The sequence below is a fragment of the Macaca nemestrina genome, chromosome X (genome assembly GCF_043159975.1).
Source record: "Macaca nemestrina isolate mMacNem1 chromosome X, mMacNem.hap1, whole genome shotgun sequence".
Taxonomy (NCBI): Eukaryota; Metazoa; Chordata; class Mammalia; order Primates; family Cercopithecidae; genus Macaca; species Macaca nemestrina.
In genome coordinates this window covers 79,921,292-79,929,886 of record NC_092145.1, presented here as the reverse complement: position 1 = coordinate 79,929,886, position 8,595 = coordinate 79,921,292, and the positions used below count along the sequence as shown (strand labels likewise).

The following is an 8,595-nucleotide window of genomic DNA, read 5'->3' as shown; positions in this document are numbered from 1 at the left end:
ACTTTGCTGAAGTTGCTTATCAGCTTAAGAAGCTTTTGGGCTGAGATGATAGGGTTTTCTAGATATAGGATCATGTCATCTGTAAACAGAGATAATTTGACTTCCTCTCTAACTGTTGGAATACCCTTTATTTCTTTCTCTTGCCCGATTGCCCTGGCCAGAACTTCCAACTCAATGTTGAATAGGAGTGGCAAAAGAGGGCATCCTTGTCTTGCGCTTGTTTTTAAGTGGAATGTTTCCAGCTTTTCCCGATCTGGTACGTAATTGGCTGTGGGTTTGCCATATATGGGTTTTATTACTTTGAGGCTTGTTTCTTCAATACCTAGTTTATTGAGAGTTTTTAACGTAAAAGGATGTTAAATTTTATCAAAGGCCTTTTCTGCATCTCTTGAGGTAATCATGTGTTGTTTGGTCTTTAGTTCTGTTTCTGTAATCAATTATATTTATTGATTTGCATGTGTTCAACCACTTCCCGGCATGAAGCTAACTTGATCATGGTGGGTAAGCTTTTTGATGTGCTGCTGGATTTAGTTTGCCAGTATTTTATTGAGGAATTTTGCATCAATGTTTATCAGGGATATTGGCCTGAAGTTTTCTTTTTTTGTTGTTGTTGTACCTCTGCCAGGTTTTGGTATCAAAATTATGCTGTCCTTTTTGTGTGGATTCTTTCTCATCTTTGTGGGCTTATCTACCTTTGGTCTTTGAGGTTACTGACCTTTGAATGTAGTTTTTGTGGGGTCTTTTTGTTGTTGTTGTTGCTTTCTGTTCATCCGCTTGTCTGTTTGTTTCAACAGTCAAGCCACTCTTCTGCAGGGCTGCTGTGGTTTGCTGGGTGTCCACTCCAGACCCTAGTTGCCTCTGTCTCTCTCACACCTGGAGGTATCACCAGTGAAAGCTGCAAAACAGCAAAGATGGCAGCCTGCTCCTTCCTCTGCGAGCTCTGTTCCAGGCAGGTATCGACCTGATGCCAGCCAGAATGTTCCCATAGGAAGTGTCTGGAGACCCCTGTTGGGATGTCTCACCCAGTCAGGAGGAATAGGATCAGGGACCCATTTAAATAAGCAGTCTGGGGGTCTCAGCAGCTCGGGCGGCAGGAGGAGTGGCAGCGGCCAGGCAGCCCAGTTTCGCGAAGGCTCTTGGCCCGCCGCGGCCCGCAGGCACCCGGCACGCGCCTTCCCCGCTGCCAGGATGCCCAAGAGGAAGGTCAGCTCCGCCGAAGGGGCCGCCAAGGAAGAGCCTAAGAGGAGATCGGCGCGGTTGTCAGCTAAACCTCCTGCCAAAGTGGAAGCGAAGCCGAAAAAGGCAGCAGCGAAGGATAAATCTTCAGACAAAAAAGTGCAAACAAAAGGGAAAAGGGGAGCAAAGGGAAAACAGGCCGAAGTGGCTAACCAAGAAACTAAAGAAGATTTACCTGCAGAAAACGGGGAAACGAAAACTGAGGCGAGTCCAGCCTCTGATGAAGCAGGAGAAAAAGAAGCCAAGTCTGATTAATACCATATACCATGTCTTACCAGTGGTCCCTGTCTCCCTTCTTGTACAATCCAGAGGAATATTTTTATCAACTATTTTCTAAATGCAAGTTTTGTAGTAGCTCTAGAAACATTTTTAAGAAGGAGGGAATCCCACCTCATCCCATTTTTTAAGTGTAAATGCTTTTTTTTAAGAGGTGAAATCATTTGCTGGTTGTTTATTTTTTGGTACAACCAGAAAATAGTGTGGGATATTGAATTACGGGAGGCTTTGACTGTCTCAGGTGCCAGCTTAACATTCCATAGATGGGGGGTTAGTTTTTATATCCTATAATACAAAGCATATTAAATGGCAATATGGAGTCAGTCCTGCATTTAATGTCTTGAACATTTTATTTTACTTCTATTCTCATGTTTTTTAGTACTTGATCACTCCTTGATCATGGCGCTCCCTGTCAGAATTGTGTGCACTCTATAACATCTTTGGTTGTGGTAGTCCTGTTTGCCTAATAACTTTGTTACTGTGCTGTGAAAGATTACAGATTTGAATACCTAGTGTACATGCTATTCAGTGTGGACTGGTGGGATATATGTAACAGCTGACCAACATGTGAAGATACTGGTACTTGATAGCCTCTTAAGGAAAATTTGCTTCCAAATTTTAAGCTGGAAAGTCACTGGAATAACTTTAAAAAAGAATTACAATTCATGGCTTTTTAGAATTTCGTTACATATGTTAAGAATTGTGTACAAATTGAAATGTCTGTACTGATCCTCAACCAATAAAATCTCAATTATGAAAATTAAAAAAAAAAAAAAAGAAGCAGTCTGGCTGCCCTATGGCAGAACAGGAGTAGTGCACTGACTGCCTGACCTCTTTAGAACCAGCAGCCTGGAACGACTAAGTCAACTGAACAACAAAGACAGTGGCTGACCATCCCCCTGAGGACTCCGTTCCAGGGTGATATTGGAATTCCTTCTGTATAAACCTTGGCTGGAGTTGCTGAAATTCTCGTGGGGAGGCCCCACCCAGTGAGAAGGGCTGATGGGGTCCCACTTAAAGAGCAGACTGGCCACAATCAGGCACAACAGCTGTGCTGTGTTGTGGGGAATTCCTCCTGGTCCGCAGTGACAGCAGGGCTAGAGAGGTCGACTGGAACAGCATATATGGTGGCTGCCCCTCCCCCTGGGAACACAGTCCATCTCAGGCCATCTCCAGCCTGCTGCCACTGGGCAGCTGGAATTCCAAGGAGTGAGTCTTAACTTGTGAGGTGCTGTGGGAGTGGGGCCCACAGAATGACACCACTTGGCTCCCTGGATTCTGCCCCCTTCCTAGGGGAATGCACCGGATGTCCTGCCTTGCTGGAATTCCTGGGGCTGGAGTATGCAAAACTCCTGTGTTTCCAGTGTGCCCAAGCCAGCAAGTGAGTGGCCTCTCCACAGACACTTCACACAGCTCTGTGTTTCGGACCTAAGACCCTGGTGGCATGGGCTCATGAGGGGATCTCTTGATCTGCGGGTTGCAAACATCTGTAGGAAAAGTGGTTTCCTGGGCAGGGTCTTGCAATCACTCATCACCTCCCTTGGCTGGGGGTGGGGACTTCCTTGGTTCCATGCTGCTCCTGAGTGGGCTGTCACCCCACTCTGCTTTTCCTCAATCTCCTTGGGTGGGGCCCTCAGACTAGTCGGTTCTAATGTGAGAACCTGGATACCTCAGTTGACGGTGAGAATTCACTTGCCATTTTCATTGCTCTCTGTGAGTCGTGGATTGCAGCTGCTTCTAATCGGCCATCTTGCCCCCCTCCCCTCTCGGCCAATATTGCCTTTTTCAAGTATAGAGTTTATCTTTGATTCTTTTTAGTTATTTCAATCTCTTTGTTAAATTTATCTAATAGACTTCTGAATTTCTTTTCTGTGTTACGTTGATTTTTTTTTTTTTTTTTTAGTTTCCTCAACACAGTTATTATTTTTTGGAGATGGAGTGTCACTCTGTTGCCTAGGCTGGAGTGCAATGGCACAACCTCGGCTCACTGCAACCTCCGCCTTCCGGGTTCAAGCACTTCCCCTGCCTCAGCCTCCCGAGTAGCTGGGACTACAGGTGCACGCTGCCATGCCTGGCTAATTTTTTTTGTATTTTAGTACAGATGGGGTTTCACCGTGTTGCCCAGGCTGGTTGTGAACTCCTGAGCTCAGTCAACCCGCCCACCTCAGCCTCCCAAAGTGCTGGGATTACAGGCGTGAGCCACCGTGCCCGGCCAACACAGTTACTTTGAATTCTCTGTCTGAAAGGTCATATATGTTTCTCCGGGATTGGTCACTGGTACCTTGCTCAGTTTATTCAGTTGGGTCATGTTTTTCTTGATGGTCTTAATACTTGTAGATATTCATCTCTGTCCACGTATTGAAGATTTAGGTATTTATTGTAGTTTTTACAGTCTGCGTTTGTTTGTACCCATCCTTCTTGGAAAGGCTTTCCAGATATTTCAAATGACTTGGATGTTGTGATCTAAGCTCTATCTGCTTTAGGGGGCACCCCAAACTCAATAACACCGTGGTTCCTGCAGCCTCGTGAAAGTACTACCTTTGATGGTCTCGAACAAGATCTGGGAGAATCCTCTGGATTACCAGGCAGACACTCTTGTTCTCTTCTTTTACTTTCTCCCCAATAAATAGAGCCTCTCTCTGTTTGTGTGCTGAGCCACCTGAAGCTAAGGGTGTTGTGACACTATCACCCCTGTGGTCAACACCACTATGACTGTGCTGGGTCAGACTTGAAGCCAGCACAGCACTAGGTTTCACCCAAGGCCTACCTTAACCACTCCCTGGCTACTTATTATGTTTGTTTAAGGTCCTGGGGCTCTACAATCAGCAAGTGACAAATCCAGCTAGTTTTGTGTCCTTTATTTCAGGATGGTAATTTTCCCCAGGCTCTGGGTGGGTCCAGAGGTGCCATCCCGGAGCCAAGGACTAGATTTAAAAACTGTACCTGAGCTCGCACTTAGATTATGAGGCAGTCTTTCCCAGTCTTCCCTCCCCTTTCCAAAGGCAGAGGAGTCTCATCCCATATCCTCTGCCATCATAGGCTCATGAGGAGGACTGTCAGTCTACAACTGATGTTCTCTTAAGGCCCAAGGCTCTCTAGTCAGCTTGTGGTGAATGCTGCTTGGCCTGGGACTCACCCTCCAGGGCAGTGTGCTTCCCTCTGGCCCAGGGCATACTTAAAAATGCCATCCAAGAGCCAAGTCCTGGAATTGGGGACCCTAAGAACCCGCTTGGTGCTCTTTCTCCCTGTGGCTGTGCTGGTACCTAAGGTGCAAGACAAAGTCCCTTTTACTTCTCATTCTGCTTTTCTTAAGAAGAAACCTCACCCCATAGCCACCACAGCTGGGAATGTGCTGAGTCTCACCTGAAGCCGGAAAGTCTCAGTGTCTTGGCCAAAGCCCTCAGCATAGTACCTGGGTATTGCTGATGGTTTTTAGCGCCCAAGAGCTCTTTGGTTAGCAGGTGATGAATGCTGCCAGGCAGTAGGCTTCCTCCTGGCCAAGGGTATGTCTATAAATCTGAGAGCAAGGGCCTAGAAAGAGGGCCTCATGTTTCTGACTGGTGCCCTATCCTGCTGTGGCTGAACTGATATCCAAGATGTAAGACAATGTTGGGGTGATCAGACCTAACACCAGGTCGTGGAGGTTACAAAGTCTGGCGGAGTCAAAAGATTGAGAAAAAGACAGTTTGAGAGAGAAAGGTGGGACACCAGAGAGCCATCACTATTGTAGAGGCTGCGAAGGCCCTGAGCTCTGGGAGGCCACGGTATTTATTGGTAATCCAACAAAGAAACAGGGAGTGAGAATGTGGAGGTCAAAAAAGCACGTTGCATTCAGCACATGATTTACAGCTGTGATGGTTTAGCATTTATAAGGAACATCTTCTGTTACCTGAGATAATGGGAATAGGAGCCTAGGAGGGCTAGAAGCAAGGAGCCAGCAAGTCTAGACACATTCCAGAGGACATTATGCAAGCCCTGCCTCAGTTTCCCTCCCAACACTCAACTTTTTCCCAACAAGACAATGTCCTTTCCACTCTTTCCTCTCCTCTCTTCAAGTGGAAGGAAGTGGTTTCTTTTCAAGCTGTGAACTGTGCAGCCTGGTTTTAGGGGAAGGGTGATGCCAGTACTTCCTTAGTAATCCTAGTTTGTGTCTCAGTAGGTCATGTGCCCCCGACCCCTGGCCCTAGCCTACTGGCTCTGGGTCCACTACAGCACTAGGACTCACCCAAAAGTTGCAGTCCTTGTGGCCTAGACTGCCTTTCACGTTTATTTACAGCCCCAGAGCACTTTTGCCCGCAGTAGTGATGTTTGCAAGAACTCAAGTTCTGGCTGCTAGGATCAGCAATTCCCCTATAGCCTGAGCTGGTTTAAATTCTCTCTCCATAGGCTGGCATCAGCTGAGTTTGGTCTGGTTTTCCTTTCTACCATAAGAGGGCAGCACTGAGTTCAATGCCTCACAATTACTGGCTCTCCCACTAACCAGGGTACAGAAATACTCTGTGCACCATGCCACTGCTACTGGAGGATGTGGGAGGGGTAGCATCAGCTATTTAAGACTGCTTTTATTATCTCTTTAGTGGCTGTTTCAGTAATCCAAAGTTAAAACTAGGTACTGTGAGTAACCACCTGATTTTTGGTTATTATAAAGGTGCTTTTTTAATGTAGATAATTGTTAAAATTGGTGTCCTTGGTGGGGTGGGGGACAATCATTGGAGACTTCTATTCCATCATCTTGTTCTGCTTTCAATCCTAGTTGCTAGTTGCTATACTTTTTTTTTTTTTGACAATGCCCTGAGGCATAAATTGCTCCTCAGTATGATCCGATTAAATTTGGGCCCCTTTGCAGAGGTAGTTTTTGTTGTCAGACTTTGTGTGTTTTTCTGATGCCTGGATGGCTTTCCTTAGCTGTCTTTTTCCCTGGTTCTATCTGGTAAACTGGCCTATAGTTTAGGTTGTTCTTGTGGGGCTACTGGCTTCTTCTTAATTACTTACCACCAAAATTTCTATTGTTTCGTGAGCACGTTTTGGTTTGAACTTTCCCACACTGTGTTCCCAATAAAGTCAGTTGCTTTGGTGAGAACTTTAGAGCTTTTTGTTTTTACAGCTCACCTCTCTCCCCAGGCAAAACTCGAGCTGAGGTTGGGATCAGTGGCCTGCTTCTCTCAGAGTGACATATTTGCTACACACGTAGAGTGTGTCTTGCTTCTTCTAATGTGGAGAGTATCCTGTGAGCTAGCTGGGGTGAGCATGATTTGGGCCTAGTATTTTTCATCTGTCATGCCTGGGTTAGTGCTTTCATTAAAGCACTTTCGTTAAAGCTGGCTAGGGGAAGGGAGGCCCAATCCCCTCATCTTTGATTGGAATTGAGCTTCTGTAACATGGAGGTGGGGAGAATAAGAAATGTTGATTGCCTACCTTTACTGGGGAGAAATTTCATCTTCTTGAGTGCACCTGCCCAGAGTGGAGCTTCTATCATTGAGCTTGAGACCCTCACTGTGTTTTACTAAGATTTAAATTTTCTTGAATAAATATCTCTTTATGTCTTTATGCCCTTGGGATAATTTCTGGAGACTTTAACATGATTGTTCTAAAAATAATTTTCACCAGTTATGGTTGTTTCTCTGGGGAAAGGATCCATGGAACATTCCACATCTCTGTCTGGAAGTGATCTCTCTGTTTAACATTTTACAAAACTGCCAGATTATTTTCTAGCATGGCTGTACCATCTTACATTTCTATCATCAAGGTAGGAGAGATATAATTCTCTGCAGCCTCACCAGCATTTGACATTGTCAGTATTTTTTGTTTTAGCCATTCCAATAGGTATATGATTGCCTTTATTTTCATTTCCCTGATGATTAATGATGTTGAGCATCTTCATGTGTGCTTTTTAGCATTTATATATCTTTTTGTGGTTTTAATTTGAATTTTCCTAATGGTGAGTGATATTGAACATCTTTTCATGTGTTTGCCAACTTTAGATCTTCTTTGATGAAATAAATATCTATTTGAGTCTTTTGCCCATTAAAAAGATTGGATTATTAATTTTTTCTATTGAGTTTAGAAAGTTATTTATATGTTCTGAATATGAGGCTTCTGTTGGATATGTGGTTTGCAAATATTTTCTCAATTGATTTTTGAGAAAAGTACAAAGGCAAGTCAATGGAAAACTGATAGTCTTTTCAATAAATTGTGTGAAAACAAGTGGACAATTTTATGGGAATAATGAACTATGACCTCTACCTCACACCATACACATACAGAAATGAAATATGCAACAGTATAACAGAGTGAACTGGAAGAAGTTGGACTTTCAGAATGGTGAAGCAAATCCTCTTTCCTTCAATTCATTCCTTCTTATTGTTGTATGGTATTCCATTGAGTGTATATACCACAGTTTATTTCATGGTGTGTAAATAATACTCTGTTAAAACTATTTTTTAAAGGCAGGAAGAGGTTGGGCGTGGTGGTTCACACCTGTAATCCCAGCACTTTGGGAGGCTGAGGCAGGTGGATCACTTGAGGTCAGGAGTTCGAGACCAGTCTGGCCAACATGGTGAAATCCTGCCTCTACTAAAAACAGAAAAATGAGCCAGGTATGGTGGCGGGTGCCTGTAATCCCAGCTACTCAGGAAGTGGAGGCAGGAGAATTACTTGAACCTGGGAAGCAGAGGTTGAAGATTGTGCTCCAGTCTGGGCAACAGAGCAAGACTCCATCTCAATAAATAAATAAATACATACATACATACATAAAATAAAAAGGCATGAATACTGATATACACAACAGTGTGGATGAATCTCAAAAACTATTCTGAGTAAAGGAAGTCAGACATAAAATAGTACATACTGTATAATTTCATTTATTGAAATTCTAGAAAAGCCAAACTATATATACAATATATAAAATGTACATTATATAATTTATCATTTGTTATGATTGACATCATTCCTTATAATAGAATTTCAATATTGGCCATTGTCCTCTGAATGCCATAACTTTGAGTTCTAAGACAAGACTAAAATTATGAAGAATGAGAAGACTCAATCTCTGTCTTTCTGTCCGCTTATCTACCTCTGTCTCTG

At 43.9% G+C, this 8,595-nt stretch overlaps 1 pseudogene; it reads left to right on the top strand.

Moving 5' to 3' along the window:
- Positions 1-1,078: 1,078 nt before the first annotated feature.
- On the top strand, positions 1,079-1,605 carry LOC105496938 (non-histone chromosomal protein HMG-14 pseudogene; annotated as a pseudogene).
- The last annotated feature ends 6,990 nt before the right edge of the window (positions 1,606-8,595 follow it).